At 39.0% G+C, this 20,166-nt stretch overlaps 1 protein-coding gene across 3 annotated transcripts in view; it reads right to left on the bottom strand.

Moving 5' to 3' along the window:
* Positions 1-20,166, bottom strand: part of PBX3 (PBX homeobox 3) — a 217,795-nt gene that overhangs the window by 13,326 nt on the left and 184,303 nt on the right. The window lies entirely within an intron of this gene.

The following is a 20,166-nucleotide window of genomic DNA, read 5'->3' as shown; positions in this document are numbered from 1 at the left end:
TCCCTCTTTAAAATATCGTTTAGAAGTCATTTAACAATCTCCAGAAGTACACCAGGCCCTGTGCTGGCCCACACAATCACAGAAATCGACAGTCCCATTCCTGTATCCTGTCAGGAGGGTAAGCTTGGCAGGTCTGAGAATACTTGAAATAATTAAAATCAGACACTTTTTGTAAATCTCAAGCTGTTAAAATTTCCCAGACTGCTTTGAAAACTCCATGTTCAAATTATGCTGCTAAACCATCTACAATGTCTGTACAGTCACTGTAAGCTAGTTTATTAATTAGCTAGCATTAATTGTATCCATTTCACATTCTATCACTACATTTATCATTTTAACAACAATGTTAAATAAAAGAGAAAAATTATTACTTAAAGACTTAATCTTGAAGAAGCAGAAATGCAGAACTTCAGAGTTCATCCTTAGTTTTGCTTCCTTGCATAAAACACATTAGGGAGAGGATCAGCATTTGTTTGGAAAAGCAGCAGCTGACACTAAAACATCATTACTGAGATTAGAAAACTGAAAATTTATGAAGCACAAATCTTAGAAAAATTTGCCATTGTGTTTCCCCTGTTTACTTGTGATGCATACTTTATGTACTGTGCCTAATTAAATGCAACAGATTATGAAATGTTGAAATGCCAAGTTGTGTATAACAGAACATGTAGCATATTTACATGGTAAACAATTTTTACCTCTAATAAATAGTTTTTCCCTAATCAATATGTTTTCATCCCCATTATGTGATTCGATTTGAAATGAGGGATGGGAGCCAGATACTGTTCAATTTTTAAAGTTAATGGTGTTAATAAGCTAAATCTCATTCCACTTCTCTCCTTCCCAAGGGTGCACAGTCAAGTTTATATAAGGACAGAACGGCTGGACTCACCGTAGATAACCATATGTGTGCATTCCCTTGAGAACCCAGAGGGCAGCTGGAGCGAGGGCCTGACAGCCAGACAGACCTGGTTGTGAGTCCCTGCTCTGTGATTTCCTAGCTGTGCTACCTTCATCATGCTAAGGTTCTCCCTTCCTGGCCTACAAGATGGAATAACCATATCCACTCCTAAGGGGGCTGTCAGGAAAATTAAATGAGGAAAACATGTTAAAATGCCCAGGACTGTGCCTGGGATGTACTAGGGCACCCTCCAAAATGCTACCTTTCCCCTTTTTTAAAAAAGAAGCCACAACAACAAACCCTCTGTGGGTTTTGCTTGCTCCCTGTAGTCACTAAGGTCAGGGTACCTTTTCACAGGAACGTTGGGTGCTGGAGGAGGAGGGGGCAACTGACAACAGGGAACAGGCAGCGGTGAGAGAAGGAAAAAGAGGTGCCCCCCTGCATAACGGAGCGTAATAAACTTCCTACTAGAGGTGGGTAACACCCAGACCAGAAGCTATTGTCCGCCACACAACTCTGGGCCAAGGTCACGCACAAAGAGCTGACAGCAGTGCCTGAACTTCCTCACCTCTCCTCACTCCTGTCCCAACATAACCACATGCAAGACAAGACACTGGACCGAGAATCTGTAGGAAACTAGGGTTTGGTTCCTCTTTGTACGTATATTTATAGCAGCAGCCATTACGGAGAGTTTATTATTACCTGCATTATCTCATTTAGCCCCCACAAAGACCCAGTCTCACAGACTTAAAAACTGACGTCAGAAAGTTTCTATAACTTGCCTGAGGTTACACAATCTTTCTTGTCCCTTTCCTCCTATGCCTTATCTAATAAGACCTGTTTTTTCTTAGCACTCTGCAGAAATTGTTTACTCAGTTTTATCTCTTTTCCCTTGTATTAAGTGGCTAGGGCTACAAGAGCAATATTCTACCTTGTGAGTGCAAAGTATTCTGGCTCCTTTAGGGTTCAAATGTGGGCTAGCCCACAAATCCAAACCATTATTTTTTTCTTTTTAGGAAGTAAGTTCCAAATTCCTAACAACTGACTTGAAAACCAACTTTTGAAACACAACCCACTTCTTTTTTTTTTTTAAAGATTTTATTTATTCATTTGACAGAGAGAGATCACAAGTAGGCAGGGAGGCAGGCAGAGAGAGAGGAGGAAGCAGGACCCCCACGGAGCAGAGAGCCCAATGCGGGGCTCAATCCCAGAACCCTGGGATCATGACCCCAGCCGAAGGCAGAGGCTTTAACCCACTGAGCCACCCAGGCGCCCCCACAACCCACTTCTAATGGGAGAAATGAACAAACAGAAATTCAGTTTCCATAGTATCTGAAATAATCTAAAACAGATTCACTTGTCAAGTACTGTATTTTTTTTTTTTTTAATTTGAGGATGTGAAAAATTTTATTGCCATAATATACTGACACCCTTACAGTTTGGCTTGGCCCTTTCCACTCTATCTATGATAGACTGATAACTGCTCATGACATTCACAAAGAGGCTCATCTGCAAAAGTATATAAAACGTCAGCCTTGCGGCCATAGTACACAGAGAACAGATGACACCGTTCATCTCCCTAAAACACGTGCTTCAGGGTGGTTCTAAATTGCCACAGATGATGTTTTCAGCTAAAGATTCTTTTCTTTAAAATTACTTCTCTCATTAAAAAAAAATAAAAATGTGTTAGGTGTGCAGCTGAACAGATGCCACGGAAAGCCTGGCAGGTTTTGAAATACTGAGACATAGCTGGAGAGTGCCTCCCGCCAGCTCCATGGAAAGGTAGGGCCGTCTCCCAGAGAACACACCAGCACCCCCAGATTAAGAATCAAGAGCACTTTTTAAACAACAGTGAACTAGATATTTTGTCCAGATAAGTTTCATGTAATAGAAAACATCAAATGTATTCAGTGTCATGTGTGAAGAACCCCTTATAGCCAAGCCTTTTACCTCCTGGAAATCCTATATTTATTCAACCACCACTCTCGACTAAATACACACCCCAGTTCTCTTCGCTTTTTAAGAATCCAGAAGATTTCACTGAATATATTTAAAATGGTAATACCTATCCTCAAAAACCTTTCAACATATGTAATTATTTCTCACTGAAAATGAATCACATGCATTTTTAGAATAAAGAATACACTGAGGGTAGATCTATTCAGAGACTAAGAATTTAGACACAACCCTACTCGCCACTCACTCACAACCATGGCCCCTCTCTGGCTCTCACCTTTATGGAGCCTGTGAAAAACTAGGGGCTCGAGGCTGTTAGCACACTGGTTTGCCTGGAGCCTCTTTCCCCTTCCTTCCGGAACCCTGACAAGGCTTTCTAGGCACCACATAACCAGCAGGAACACTCTAGTGAATGGGCAAATTAGCATTTATTGAGCACTCATGATATACCAGGCCCTGTACTAGGCATTTTACATATACAATCTTATTTAGCCCTCCAACCTCTAAATACATGATCACCATCCTAATCTTACAGGTTGAAAAATGGAGACTTCAGGTTAAATAATTTGCTCAAGGTCACAGTGCAACTTAACAGTGGTGGACTGGTCTGAGTGACTTCTCTCCACCTTCCTATACCGGATGTATGGTCAGCCGGAGTTAAAAGTGCCAATTTCTCAAAATAACTGATACAAAATGATAGTACTACTTCTCAAATAGAATGTAAGTAACGAAACTCAGTTTTGGTAAAGAATCTGGAGTAACTGCAGAGCAATGGTCTAAATATCTAATTTTAGAAAGTCAAGAAAGGAGAAAAAGAAATCAGTAACACTACTTCAAAACTTCTCTCCCTTGATCTTTGATCCAGTCACCTGATGATAAGATCCTAGTGGGGGTAACCCAATTAGGTCTTTTATCCCCTTCTACTTCTGAGCTCTGAGATTTGTAGGACAAGTCTCAAGCCCAGGCTGCTGGCTGACTCTGCCAATGATTTTACCTGTTGACTCATCACTGGCCGGATCATTCATTCCACACACATATAAAGAGTGCCTGGCAGACACTGTGTTCCCCCAAAGCAGTCCCTGACCATCACCTATAACCTCCCAAATCCAGGCTTACCCTCACTGTCATTCTGTGCAGGACCATATGTCCTCTTGTAATTACAACAGTTCTGACATTTATAGAGGGCTTCCTCTTTTTTTTTTTTTAAAGATTTTATTTATTTATTTATTTTGAAAGAGCATGAGTGGGGGGAAAGGCACAGGGAGAGGGAGAAGCAGGCTACAGGCTCCTCGCTGAGCAGGGAGCCTGATGGACAATGGACAAACATGGGGCTTGATCCCAGGAACCCACAATCATGACCTGAGCAGAAGGCAGATGCTTAACTGACTGAACCACCCAGGCACCCCTCTATAAGGCTTAAGTGCTAAGTACTATTCAAACCACACAATACATATTAACTCATCATATCTGCATAACAATGCAATAAGGTGGGTTCTATTACTTCCCTTATTTTATGGATGAGAAAACTGAGGCACAAAGATGTTAAAAGAAAGAGAGAGGGAGGAAGGAAGGAAAGAAGGAAGAAAGTAAAGAAGGAAGGGAGGGAGGGAGGGAGGGAAGGAGGAAGGAAGGGAGGAAGGAAAAGAAGCAAAGGAGAGAGGGAGGGAAGGAAGGAAAGAAGGAAAGAAGGAAGGAAAAAGGAAGCACATACAGTATGGTTCAGAATGAATATCTGAAAAGAACATGTATATTAAGAAACATTACAAAGAATATCTAAGACACTATTAATTGCTTTTGGGGAGTACGACTAAGAGTCTGAGGCAGAAGGGAGGCTTTTGAAAGAAACAACTTTTGGTTTTGTTGAGCTCTACTATATGGTTTTTAAGAATTTTATTAATCTCTGCACTTATCTTCATTATTCCTTCCTTCCACATTTTTGGTTTTAGTGTCCCTTAATACTTTTAGATGGATCCTTAACTCACTGATTCTCAGCCTCCCCACTTTATATACATATAGAAAACATACATACACACTATATATACCCATATATTATATATGATAAATATATAAGTATATACTAATTATATCTATATAATAACCATACTATATATATGATATATATTTAAAGCTATACATTTCCTTTTAAGCATGGGTTTAGCCTCATCCCACTAATTTTGGTAAGTGTATTTTCATGATCATTCAGATAAAATAGGGGGGGTTAAGGGGGTAGGAGAAGAGTAAATGAAACAAGATGGGATTGGGAGGGAGACAAACCATAAGTGACTCTTTTTTTTTTTTTTTAAAGATTTTATTTATTTATTTGACAGAGAGAGATCACAAGTAGACAGAGAGGCAGGCAGAGAGAGAGAGAGAGAGAGAGAGAGAGAGGGAAGCAGGCTCCCCGCTGAGCAGAGAGCCCGATGCGGGGCTCAATCCCAGGACCCTGAGATCATGACCTGAGCCGAAGGCAGCGGCTTAACCCACTGAGCCACCCAGGCGCCCCCCATAAGTGACTCTTAATCTCACAAAACAAACTGAGGGTTGATGGGGGAGGGGGGTTGGGAGGGCAGGTGGGGTTATGGACATTGGGGAGGGTGTGTGCTATGGTGAGTGCTGTGAAGTGTGTAAACCTGGCGATTCACAGACCTGTACCCCTGGGGATAAAAATATATGTTTATAAAAAATAAAATAAAAAAAAAAATAAAAATATTTTGCCATTTTCATTGTGGTCTCATTAGCCCATGAGAATATTAAGAAATATATTGTTTTATTTTCAGACGGGAATTTCTAGTCATCTTCTGTTATTGAGTTGTAGTTTAATTCTATTGTGCTCAGAAAACATATTCTGTATTAAATTTAAAATTTGTTGGGAGGTACTTTATGGCCCAGACTGCAGTTAACTTTCAAAAATGTTCTGCAAGTACTTAAAAAGAACATGCATTTTGTAATTGTTGAGTATACTGTTCCATATCGATCCATTAGGTTGTTTGCTAATCATGGTATTCAGATTTTCTGTATCTGTGCTACTCAAAGTGAGGTTCTGTAACCATCGCCATCAGAATCACTTGCGAGCTGCAAATCACCAGGCCCCATCACAGACCCTTAGAATGAGAACTTCCAGGAACAGGACCTCAGAATCTATTCCAACAAACTCTCCTGATCATTCTTCTTATGTGTACTAAAGTTTGGGAAGCACCATTCTATGTCATTAGAAGATTACATGTGTGTGTGTGTATGGTGGGGGGGGTGTTCAGTGCGCAAAAATCTACCGTGATTGTGGATTTATCTGTTTTTCTTAAAATTTTATAAGTTTTTGCTTTGTGTTTTTTGAGCTTCTGCTCAAATTGGTATATACAAAGACAGAGCTGCTGCTGTGTCATTATTATTTAGAACCTCTCTTCACCTCTAGTAAAACTTTTTGCCTTGATGTGTTCTTTATCTGATATTAACAAAGATAATTTGGTTATTGTTTACATGTTATATTTTTTCCCATACTGTTATTTGCATTCTATGTCCTTATGTTTTCGATGTGTCTCATAAAGAACCCATAATTACGTTTCATTTTTATGTCTTACCTGACAATATTTGCCTATTAGAGTACTCAATTCATTTATACTTAATGGAATTACTGGCATATTTGGTTATAAACCTACCACCTTATTAAGTGGTTCCTATTTGTCACTTATAATGCTTCTCTCTCCCCCTTTCTTGCCTTCTTTTAGGTAGCTTATTTTTAAAAAATTATTCTTTCTTTTGAAACAATTAAAAAAATGTTCCTTCTTTATTAGTGTGGAAGTTATATATTCTTTTAGTATTCTTTATGTGACTACCCTAGAGATTACACATTCACGACTATCAAAGTCTAACTGGTACTTTTATATTAACTGGTACTTTAATTACCTTTTGCAGAAAATGCAGGAGTATTAGAACACTTACCTTCCCCTCATAACTTATGAGGCATTATTGTTGTATATTTTAATTCCATATGTATTATAAACCAATAGGACACTATCATTACTATTTTAAACAATTGATATTAATTTATATTCACACATACTTACCCTTTTCTTTCCACTCTTGGTGCATCTCCCATGCTCTACTTTGGTATCTTTTTTATTTCTGCATGAAGAGTATTTTTTATACTTCTTTTTGTGAGAAAATGGTACAAATTCTCTATCCTCTCAACTTTTTACTTTATTTCAACCCCATTATCAAAGGATGCTTTTAGCAGATACAGAATTCTAGGTTGACATTTAATTTAGTTCATCTTTTTTTTTTTTAAAGATTTTATTTATTTATTTGACAGAGAGAGATCACAAGTAGACAGAGAGGCAGGCAGAGAGAGAGAGAGAGAGAGAGAGAGAGAGGGAAACAGGCTCCCCGCTGAGCAGAGAGCCCGATGCGGGGCTCGATCCCAGGACCCTGAGATCATGACCTGAGCCGAAGGCAGCAGCTTAACCCACTGAGCCACCCAGGCGCCCCTAATTTAGTTCATCTCTTAAAGATATCATTCCACTGTACTATGGTTTTATTCTCTTAAGAAATCAGTTGTTAGTCTAATTGCTGGTTCTTTGAAGGCAATTGTATTTTCCCCTCTGGCTGCTTTTGTTTCAGCTGTTTTCAGTGTGAATTTCTATACACTCATTCTGTTTGGGGACTGTAGTTTTTCATGAATCTAGGGCTTGGAGTCTTCTAACAGTTTTGGAAAGTTATCAGACTTCACATTTTATTTATTTATTTTTATTTATTTTTTATTTTTTTAGACTTCACATTTTAAATACTGTTTCTGACCCACTCTTATATTTGCCTCTGACGCTCCAATTACATTTATATTAGACTTCTTACAGTATCCTCAAGGTCCCCATTTTTCTGATTTCCTATTCTACTGTCTCTCCATCCTTTAGTATGGTTATTTTCTTGTGATCCATCTTCCTGTTCACTAACTTTCCCAACTATGTCGAATCTGCTTTTAAAGCCATATACTGAATTCTTAATTTTGATTACTATATTTTTGGCTCTAAAATTTCCATTTGAACTTTTTTATGGTTTCCAACCCTCTGACAAGATTTTCCATTTTGTCTTTATTTCCTTTGATATATTAAGCCCTTCTTTTATAGTCCATATATAGGATCCTTTTATCTTCTAGATTTCTATGGGTCTGTTTCTATTGTCTATTGTTTCTGTTGGTTTTAGTACATGTTGCCATGTCTTCTTGTATGTCTGTTTTTCTCTGCTTTGTGCCCAGTGTTGTGTTTGCTTTGTTTATAGAAACAGCTTGAAGCCTAGAATGCTGCTATCTTTTTCTACAAAAAAATAATTATATTTGCTTTGTCCAGGCACCTACAAGTACTTCTAATCCAATTTCAAAGACTGAAGTATTTGAAGCAGAATCTATGTACTTCCAGTGCACCCTTGCTAGGAAGCAGCCCTAGCAGTCTAAAGCCTCACTCAAGGGAAATAAGGTAGCCTTCCCTGGTAGGTCCTAGACACCTGGACACTGATTCCCTACAAGTTTCCAAAAGTACTGCTTAACATCTCAGCCTCATAGTCACTCTCTCAGCATTGACCAATGACTCAAGGAAAAGTTATTTCCCCTGGCCTTATTTTCTTCTTATCTACAAATTCCCAGGAAACATTATCCACTCCCAGGGCCTCAGCTATGTACTTACGTGGATGATTCCCAAGCTACATATTTAACCTTGACCTTTCTCATAGGTTATACTTCCAAACTGAACATTTCCACAACTGAGGTGCTGAGGGCAATGCAAACCTGGCATAACTACCACAAACCTTTAATTTCCCCTCTGTCAAACAAGCATTTCCTCATGTGTTTCCTTTATCAGATAATAGTATCACCATTTTCAATTATGTAGGCTAAAAACCTCAGCCATCTTCTAATATTCTTTCCTCCTCACATTCATAGCCAATTGCTTCCCCAATTTCCAAAATATAAGTTTTGCCTCCAAAATGCTTTTCAAATCTATCCCTGTTTTCTACTTTCGGTGGCCTTATTTCAATCCTCAACATCTCTTTCCCAGATTATTCCAATAATCTCTTATGTAGTCGCTCTCATTCTAGTGGTTTCCCCTTCAAATTGATCTTATACATTGGTGCTAGACTTCTCTCTCCTAAGTCTGATCATACCACCCAATCCAGAAACCCTTACCTTCCTTATTTTCCTTCATAGCACTTACTAGTATGACATAATACATAATTATGTTAGTATTTATAATTATACCTAATATTTTATGAATATGTACCTCAATTAAGGTATATATTATTCTTCTCTCCTCACTAGACTATAATAAGCTCCACAAGACAGAATCTTTGTTGTAGTCACTGTTAAATATAGCACAATGACCAAAAATCACTAGTTGAATGAATATTGTTGAATAAATTAATTAACATAAAACAGACATCTAAACTGCTCAACCTCATAAATGCAGGCATAACTGCAGATATCTAAACATCTACACAATGTAATTCCAGACCTTCTCCAATCAAGATGCTAGACCCTGCGACAGGCATTAAGAATATAATGCTGAATAAGACTGCAGTCCCGATCAACATGGAATTCACCATCAGGGGAACAGCATTAAACAATTAATTATTTAGGGCTCGCTTAGCAGTACATATACTAAAATGGAACAATTCATTATTCCGGGCACCTGGCTGGTTTAGTCAGTGGAATATGTGACTCTTGATTCAGGGTCATGAGTTCGAGCCCCACATAGGGTGTAGAGTTCACTTTATTTATTTATTTATTTTTAAGATTTTACTTATTTATTTGAGAGAGACGGAGAGCACAAATAGGGGGAGGGGTAGAGGAAGAGGGACAAATAGACTCCCCACTGAGCATAGAGCCCATTGCAGGCAGGGCTCAATCCCAGGACCCCAAGGATCATGACCTGAACCCGAAGTCAGATGCTTACCCAACTGAACCACCGAGGTGTCCCTAGAGTTCACTTTAAAAACAAAACAAGGGACGCCTGGGTGGCTCAGTTGGTTAAGCAGCTGCCTTCGGCTCAGGTCATGATCCCAGCGTCCTGGGATCGAGTCCCACATCGGGCTCCTTGCTTGGCAGCGAGCCTGCTTCTCCCTCTGCCTCTGCCTGCCACTCTGTCTGCCTGTGCTCACTCTCGCTTCTCTCTCTATGACAAAAAAAAAAAAAAAAAAAAAAATCTTTAAAAAAAAATAAAAACAAAACAAAACAATTCATTATTTACTTATAATTGTGATAAGTGCTATCAAGAAGAAGCATAAGAAACTATGAGAATACATAATGGAGGATATGAACTGGGAGTACAAGGAAAGCTTTCTTGAAGAACCGACAGTTGAAGTGAAAGTCATAATTAATAAAATGTTTATACATTTTTATTGGGAGCTGGGCAGGGTTAGACCATTCCAGGCAGGAGAAATAGCATAAACAGCATAATAATAATTATTATTATATCTTCTCTTACTCTGTGATAAGCACTCTGCTAGGTACTTTATATATATTATCTCACTGAAACTCCTATAACTTGATGGAGTATATCTGTTTTTAATCCAAATTATACCTATGAGGAAATGAGGCACAGTGAGGTTGAATGACTTCCCCAGAGGTCACACAACTAATAAGTTGGGAACCTTCCTAATCCTCTCAGTAGAAAGTAAACCCATCCTTCTACCGTAGTCCAAAATGGCACCCAAATGAACTTGGTACTCACCCAGGTAACTTCTGTGTCCTCTCAATAACACATTTGTCTGTCTCCCCCAAGAAATCTGACATTTCTCAGGGAGAAGAACCCTAACTAATTCACCTTTGTTTGCCACAGTGCCAAACACAGTGCTTATAGTAGGCCTGTTGAATGCATCAGGATCTGTTGAATGCATTAGGAAAATAGCCCCAAAACCCACACAAATAATTTTGGCTGGATCAAATTAATTTACATTGTTTGTAGCTTCTACTCTCAAAATCCATATTCACTTTAGAAAAGTAATATGCTTTCTGCATGGCTGACAGAAAAGTCAGGAGAGAAGAGAAGCCAAAACACAAGGACAAAGGAAGCCCAAGAGAATCTCTGGAGAATGCCAGATCTCCTGGGTAGGAATATCAGAGTGAGTGAATGAGAAGCCGGCAGGCTTGAACTTGGAGCCTGTTCTAACTGGTGGCTTTGTTCTTCGGGCTACACTGTGTATCTTCTGTTCATTCCTCTCTACCTACTCTCTACACTGCTCTGGGCCCCAAGATGCTTCCAGCCAAAGGAAGTCACTGGTGGGAGATAAGGAAAAGCAAGGAAAGTAACATCAGAGTAACCATTACCCTGACTCCCTCAGCATAAAACTGCCTTTACTTAAGGTTTCAATTACTATCCTTCCAAATACAGCCTCTGCTATATTGGATGGTTGGGTGCTGGTAGTCCTTCATCTCTTCAGGGCAAGGGGTAGTAACAGAACTGAGCATTACTAGCATTGCCCTTTGTGGTTTCCCTACACTCTGCCCACACTTCTGTTAATAGTCACTTTATTAAACTCTCCTCAAATTACTCTAATTTGAGTGTGCCATCTGTTTTCTTCTGGGACCCTGACTGATATATTGGCCTACTGGTCTGACATGCCTCAGAGAAGCAAGGCAACGGAAAGGTGAGATGTGATGATGAGGGACAGGTATGAGGAGAGACTGCTGGGAATACTCAAAGGGAAGAAACAGGCAAAAGAAGGTGAAGGGGACAAAAACTGGAGGGACCATGGTTCTGATCATGGCTTCTTCTAGGTACAGGAAAACTCAAAAACCACTACATCGAAGCTGGAAACAGTGTCTCAAACCTTAGTTTGGGCATTCTAATCAAACTAGTGTTAGGAGATTTTCTCCAAAAATGTCAATTTAAAATAAATAAAAATACCCAATACCACTGGAGCCAACTCGAGGTACCCTGCTAATCATGGCACTGACTGTTTGTAGAGAAGACGGAAACAGCAAATCAGAGGCTTCTGTTTTCTTTAAATCCTGCGGATATATGCCTTATCTGTACCGAGTGTTACAGCAGTCTCAAAGCTCCCATCTCTCTACAAGCTGCTCCTTTGTTCTTTGCACACTGTTTAATGACGTCTCTCTCCACTAGGACACACAAGCAGAGCCTTTATAGAACACAGGGTCTATAGCCTTCTTTTAAGACAAGTGAAAGAGCCACTTTAGCAGAATAGGTGCCACTTTCCTTCACCTTGTCTCCAGCTCACCAACTGCGTCCTTACAGGAGAAATCCACTCCTGCCTTCTGCCTACTGCCAGAGCAACTGAACAGGCCTTTATGGATAGCTGGAAAAGATACTGTAATGTGATAGCCATCCTTTTTTTCCTGTTCTAATTATTATTTTAACGGGCTTCTTCTTATTTTAATAGATTTTTTTAATAAGGAAATCTTACTTACAAATTTTAATTAGCTTACTGAATATTCACTGCTTTGGAATAAGTAGTTTAATGAGGAAGGAGACCTCAGGCTACTAACTAGCCTGGAGTGTCTAAAGCAGCTTAGGGGGAAATGATGCAGCCCTAGTGACAGAAGCCCAGGCCTGGGCTGCACAAACAGGACTCCGCAGCTGGGGCCCCAGGGATAGAGGAATCACACTGCCTCTTGCAGGGGGAAAAAAAAAAAAAGTAAAAATCCAGTTTCTTGCTTTTTATCAAGAACCTCTGTGTAGGAAGAAGCCCCAGCGCTCCCACTCGTAAAGACTTGTGACTTTTTGTCAAATCACTTAACCTCTCTGAACATCAGTCTCCTCATCTGTAAGGGTTAGATAATAATTTTTTCCAGGCTAGACTGTTATAAAAGTGGGTCTTGTGCACCGCTTTAAAAGCTCTAAAATACGTTAGTTGAATGAATGAATGAATGAATCTTAATGTTGCCAATTAACCTCTCTACTATTTCAGGTTCTCATCTTTTAAAAAAAAAAAGAAAATCAATCCTTTCTTTACAGTACATTTCAATTACAGTAGCAATGAAGAATAAGTGAACATTTTTCATTCTAAAAACACCTAGCAGAGAAAGTAGGGCCAGAGTTCTTTAAACTCAAAATTGGAATCAGGAGAACAATGGAGTTTTTTGTGACTTGCTGATGTGAATAATCGATGCAAGTTAGCTCTATTTCAAAAAGTAAAGGCGTATTAATATCTGCTTCACTAATTAAGAATATGTGACAATTTAAGTATGATTCTCAATGCTTATGACATTTGAAATAATTTGTTTTGTGAATTTTCAGGGTGTTATGTAAAAAAAGGGAAACTCCACCTTATTCAACCAAACCACGTCTTAAGAAACCAGAGACCTCAAATTCTGAGTTCAACCTGGAACTCTATGCTAAGGACGTTTACATTTATAATATATTAGCACAAATTAATGTAAGACTAACATAAACTGTAAATTTTTCACTTACCAGCACCTATTTATATAATATGTAGTGAACTTAAAAAAAACTATAATAAACCTCACATGTAAAACCAAACTCCTGATCTCCCCTCCCCCTGAAAACCCTGCTCCTCCCAAATCCTTCCCCATCACACTTAATGAAAACTGCATCTTTCTGATCCTCAAGCCAAAAATGTTCAAGTCCTTCTTGACATTCTTTCTCTTCCATCCTATGTTTCAACTATCAGTAAACGCTCTTGGCTGTACCTTCACAATTATCTGGAATCCAGCCTCTCATCACCTCTACTACAAACATCTTGGCCCAAGCCACCCTCATCTTCTGCCTGGATTATTGCAAAGACACCCTAACTGGTGGCTGCTTCTTCCTGCCTCCCTCGCTCTGTTGTCCATACAACCGTCGTGGTGATCCTCCTGAACCTTAAGTCAGATCACACCACTCCCCAGAAGAAAAGTCCGCCATTACCATGGCGTCCAAGGCCCCTTCACCGTTTGGCTCTCACCATCTCTCTGACCTCATCTCCTACTACTTCTCCCACTTGCTCAGGCAACTTTCACCTCAGGCCCTTTGCACTTACTGTTCTCTCTGCCTGGAATGTTCTTCACACAGCTCGTTCATTCTCTCCTTCAATCTTTACCAAAAGATATTTTCTCAGGAGGGGCTTTCTTTACCACTCCATTAAAAATTAATTGTACATGTCACTTTCTGTTCTCCTTCCCTCTTTTGTTTTTCTCCATAACACCTATCACTTTATTCTAATTTATCTTCTCATTTACTCATTTTATCTGTTTGTACTCTCCCAGGAAAATGTAAGCTCCATGAGGCCAGGCTTGTCGTTGTTGTGTAAGTAGTAAACTTTTTAGTCAAGTGAAATATATATATATACATACGTATATATATATATGCCAAAAAAGGGCACACATCATAAGTAAAGAGCTTGATGAATTTTCCAAAAAGTGAAGACACCCATGAAACCATAACCGAGATCAAGAAACATCAGGGGTGCCTGGGTGGCTCAGTTGGTTAAGCATTTGGCTCTTGGTTTCAGCTCAGGTAGTGATCTAAGGAATCAAGCCCCACAAGTTTCTTTCTCCTTCTCCCTCTACTCACCTCCAACCTCATATGCACGTGTATGTACATTCTGTCCTGCTCTAAAATAAATAAAGCTTGGGGCGCCTGGGTGGCTCAGTGGGTTAAGCCGCTGCCACTGGCTCAGGTTATGATCTCAGAGTCCTGGGATCGAGCCCCGCATCGGGCTCTCTGTCAGCGGGGAGCCTGCTTCCTCCTCTCTCTCTGCCTGCCTCTCTGCCTGCTTGTGATCTCTCTGTCAAATAAATAAATAAAATCTTTAAAAATAAATAAATAAAAATTAAAAAAAATAAAATAAATAAAGCTTAAGGAAAAAAAAGGGGGCGCCTGGGTGGCCCAGTCATTAAGCAGCTGCCTTTGGCCCAGGGTCTGGGATTGAGCCCCATGTCAGGCTCCCTGCTCAGCAGGAAGTCTGCTTCTCCCTCTCCCGCTCCCCCTGTTGTGTTCCTTCTCTTGCTGTGTCTCTCTCTGTTAAATAAATAAATAAGATCTTTAAAAAAAATTTTTAATTAAAAAAAAAAGAAAAGAAAAGAAAGAAACATCCTCTTTCCAATCACTATTTTCTCAAGGGTAACCACTTTTATTCTGACTTTTATTTTTTTTTTTATTTATTTTTTTTTTAAAGATTTTATTTATTTATTTGACAGAGAGAGATCACAAGCAGGCAGAGAGGCAGGCAGAGAGAGAGAGAAGCAGGCTCCCTGTTGAGCAGAGAGCCCGACGCGGGACTCGATCCCAGGACCCTGAGATCATGACCTGAGCTGAAGGCAGCGGCTTAACCCACTGAGCCACCCAGGCGCCCCTTATTCTGACTTTTAAAACTAAGATTAATGTTGCCTGTTTTTGAGGGATTTTTTTAGTAGTCTCCAGGGGTGTGTGGTGGCTCAGTCATGATCCCAGGGCCCTGGGATCAAGCCTGGAGTAGAGTGGGGCTCCTGCTCAGCAGGGAGTCTGTTTCTCCCTCTCTCTCCCCTTCTTGTGCTCTCTTGCTCTTTTCTCTCTGTTTCAGATAAATTTAAAAATAAACAAACAAACAAAGTAGGCTTCATGACCCACTTGGGGCTTGAACTCATGACCCTGAGATCAAGAGTCTCATCCTGGGGCGCCTGGGTGGCTCAGTGGGTTAAGCCGCTGCCTTCGGCTCAGGTCATGATCTCAGGGTCCTGGGATCGAGTCCCGCGTCGGGCTCTCTGCTCAGCAGGGAGCCTGCTTCCCTCTCTCTCTCTCTCTCTCTGCCTGCCTCTCTATGTACTTGTGATCTCTCTCTGTCAAATAAATAAATAAAATCTTAAAAAAAAAAAAAAGAGTCTCATCCTCTGCGCTTTGCATTTTTCACTCATTATGTTTCTAAGATTCATTCAAATTGGGTCTATGTAGTTGTAGATCATCCTTTTTCATGGCTATACAGTAACCTGTAATGGGATTATACCACAATGGATTTATCCATTTCCCCAGTCAATGGACAACTGTCTTATTTTAAGTTTTTGCCAACAAACAATGTTACAATAAATACTTTTACACATGTCTCCAGCTACACATACACAAGAAGTTTTCTAGGGCAATTTCACTTAGAGGTAAAATTGTAGATTGAATGGTATAGATATATTCAAATTTATAAGATAATGCCAAAAGCTTTTTGAGAGGCTATACCCGCTTACATTCCTAGCAAGAATATTTAAGAGTTCCTGTTACTGTATGTTCTTGCCGACAATGTGTGGACTCAGTATGGTCAAATTTAGGATTTTCTGCCACAACCTGGGAAATGTAAAATGTGATTTCATTGCAGTCTTTAAATCATATTTTCCTGATTATTAATAAGAAGGATCTTCTCATATAATTGAATATTTCTATTTCTTCTGTGAAGTCCTTATTTGCATTTTCCATTTTTCAAAAACATTCTTTTTTTCTTATTAATTTATAGGAATTCCTTCTGTATTTCGGATTTTAATTTTGCTTATACACTTACAAATCCCTTCTTGCAGTCTATGGTTGTCTTCACATTTTAAAAAAGGTTTTATTGGAAATAATTTCAAACTTGCAAAAAAAAGTTGCAAAAATAAAAGTAGTACAAAGAACATCTGTGTATGCCTTTTACTCATATTCACCTGTTATTAAACATTCTGCTCCATTTCTTTTATCATCTGTGTGTATTCATACATGCACACTCTCCCTCTGTGTTTATACATGTTTGTGAGTATGTGTTTATATACATACATGCACACATATATAAACACACATATACACACTTTTTTTTCCTGAACCATATGCAAATCAATTTTATACATCATGGCCCTTTACCCTTATATAAGTCAGTGTTTATTCCTTAAGATCAGAGATATTCTCTTTATATAACTGTAGTACAATTACAAATAATTGACTTCAATAAATTTAACCCAATATCCTTTACGGTATATTTTCCCCTTCGGTACAAAATCTAGTCTACGGTTAGGCAGTGCATTTACCTGTCATGTCTCTATCCTCCTTTAGTGTGAAACATTTCCATGGCCTTTCTCTGACATTTTTAAAGAATGCTGCTCCCATCCTCCTTTTTTTCCTAACAGAACACTCCTCATTTTGTTTGTCTGATGTTTTCTAGTGATTAGATTCAGGTTACATTCTTGGATGAAGCGCTACACAAAATGTCTACCCATCCCTCTTTGGTGATGTTGCTTCTAATCACTTGATCAGGGTTTGTTCCATTTCTGCACTCTATAATTGCTTTTTTTTTTTTTTTAAACCCTTACAACTAACAAAGGGCCTATCGAGAGACACCTTAAGACTATTTTTTCCATCAAAATTTCCCCCTAAGGGCACCTGGGTGGCTCAGTGGGTTAAAGTCTCTGCCTTTGGCTCGAGTCATGATCCCAGAGTCCTGGGATCGAGCCCCGCATCAGGCTCTCTGCTCAGCAGGAAGCCTGCTTCCCCCTCTCTCTTTGCCTGCCTCTCTGCCTACTTGCGATCTCTGTCTGTCAAATAAATAAAATCTTTGAGAGGAGGGGATGGGAGGTTGGGGGAGCCTGGTGGTGGGTATTGTGGAGGGCACGTATTGCATGGAGCACTAGGTGTTATGCATAAACAATGAATTCTGGGACACTGAAAAGAAATTTTAAAAAAATGTTTTTAAATAAATAATTAAATAAAATCTTAAAAAAAAAAAAAAATCCCCCAGAGGGGCACCTGGGTGGCTCAGTTGTTCCGCGTCTGCCTTCGGCTCAGGTCATGATCCCAGGGCTCCCTGCTCAGCAGGAAAAGCCTGCTTCTCTTTCTCCCACTCCCCCTGCTTATGTTACCTTTCTCACTGTTTTGCTCTGTTTAAAAAAAAAAAAAGTTTCCCTCTAGATTTAATATCTACTGATGATTCCTGCCTGATCCAATCTTTACCAAAATGGTTGTATAATGTTGTTTCAGTCTTTATTAAGTACTTTTATAAACATTTTACCACTAAATTTATCAATCTTTTCCTTTGTTGCTTATACTTTTTATGTTCTTTTTAATATATTTTTTCTTACCCTCAAAGTACTAAAGATATTTCCTTACATTTTCTTCTGAAGGTTCCTTACTTATTCTTAATCATTATTTTAAGCAGTATTTTAAGCAATAACAAATAAATCAGTTTCATATGCCCTAAATCTGGCAAAAATTGTGTTGCAACAATTGCCTGTTATCAGTGGATTTCCATTTTTTTAAGTTAGTTTTGTATATGAACGATTTCTGGATTCTAAATTTAATTGTATTTTAGTATGATGTATATTTTAAACAATGCTTTTTCTCTTTAGAAAGTTATATGCCAAAGTTTAACCTGTCAGATCTGGAACATTCTCTGCTTTCACTTCTAAACAACTTCAACAATAGGGCACTAATTTATAAGGCTAGCAGCTGATGTCTAATACTTAAAATGATAACATCATTGTTCCCTCTTCAGAGATGTGTAGGAGGGGAACTGTTGAGGGGAAATTAACTCCTTTAGTCAGGAAAAGGGTAAAAAGGGGAGGAAATTGTCACAATTTAATGCTTAAACAGATCCCTGAAATTCTGCATTTGAAAGGCTGAACTATGAAAAAAAATGGTCAGCAAGTTTGCTTTGTAGACACACTAATCTAAGTCTATTATTTCTATGTCTCAAGCAATTACCAAAAAAATTTTTTTTAAACCTAACAAAGCTGTTTTTCTATCAGAAAGTAAGTGAAATGAATATAGTAATGTGCTTAAAAAATAAGTAATGTGTTCTTAGTCTGTTTTAGAAGTAGAGCAAAACCTCCCTGGTTCAGAGCAGTCAGAAGGAAACTTTTCTGCCACTTACTGCACAGCATGTGTCAGGCAAGTCCTACCATTACACACAAAATGCTAGTACTACACTAATGACAAGCCAGGATTGTATCGCTTTCAAAAAATGTCTATAATTTGTGTTATTCTCCAATGGTTACTATGTTATAGAAGTAAGAAAAGAAGCAAAGGCATGAAAACACTTTGACTGAAATTGGACCTGCAAACATTTGAATTCTAAAGTCAGAGAGCTGCTGGGAGAGCCGGAAGATGGGGTTGGCATCATCAGTTGGCGTTTAGCGCGAGCCCAATCCTCTCACCAGTGTTCAGGGAAAATGCGCACACCAGAAAAACACGCACTTAATTCCAGCTTCCCGACATGGCCCAGCATTACACTGTTCCTTCACAGCTCAAGTGGCGGTGAGTACTACATCACCCAGATAGGAATGTTCCATATGCATCTTCACAAGTTGGTAACTCAAATCAACTATATTCCAAGAGGAATCAAGATAAGCCACTATTTTGTAAGAGAATGACACTAACTCTTAAACGATAGCTTAATTATAAACCGAAGATGGTTCTAGAGGTCCTATGGAAAGTAATGCCAAAACAGAAGCTGGAAATCATCTCAAACCCAGACTCTAATTCCTTAAAGAACAATGACTTAAAGTACTGATATAAAACTTCCAGTGGGATCTGAAGGGGATCTTTACTATCTTGGACTTCAGATGCACAACAGGAGTATTTATTTAGAAACTACTTTAAAATGTGTGTGTCTGGGGCGCCTTGGTGGCTCAGTGGGTTAAAGCCTCTGCCCTTGGCTCAGGTCATGATCCCAGGGTCCTGGGATTGAGCCCTACATGGGGCTCTCTGCTCAGCGGGGAGCCTGCTTCCCTTCCTCTCTCTCTGCCTGCCTCTCTGCCTACTTGTGATCTCTGTCAAATAAATAAATACAGTCTTTAAAAAAAAAAATGTGTGTGTCCCATGACCAATAGGGAGCATTGAAATTTCTGCCAAGGGTCAGCTTTTCCTTAAGTTCCACTGCAACAGCTGGCTGGTAATCACCACATCTGCGTGCTCTAAGAAAAAGCTATCCCAATGTCAATCTATAAACAACTGTGTAAGTATTTAAATAAAATTATATTTTAGAGCTAATGCCAGTAAAATATACTTATTTTATAAGTAAAATGTACTTATTTTATAAGGAGGTACAGTGGTTTGTCTCCAATCCTCAACCTAAATACCCATCTATCTGCCTAAAACTAAATGTATTTTTGTTAGAAGATGACAGCTAATTTCAGGGCCACAATTTATTACAAATAAACATTAAAAACAACAAAACAGTGACAGGAATAAACTTAATTCTTCTGTCTAATTAGTAATAAGAAAGCAAAGAAATCCTTGGGACCCAAATATCATAGTATGGTTACCAAGAAAACACTTAGTGAATTCCTCAAAGCTTTCACCAAAGAGTTATATTAAATTTCCTTTCGGCAACAAATAAATTGGTTTCTCACTGGTAGAAGCTTAGGTCAGTCATCTAAATCAGGGAAA

Source organism: Lutra lutra, chromosome 13 (assembly GCF_902655055.1).
Source record: "Lutra lutra chromosome 13, mLutLut1.2, whole genome shotgun sequence".
Lineage (NCBI taxonomy): Eukaryota > Metazoa > Chordata > Mammalia > Carnivora > Mustelidae > Lutra > Lutra lutra.
Note: the sequence above shows the minus strand (reverse complement) of the source record. Positions and strands in the feature narration are given on the sequence as shown.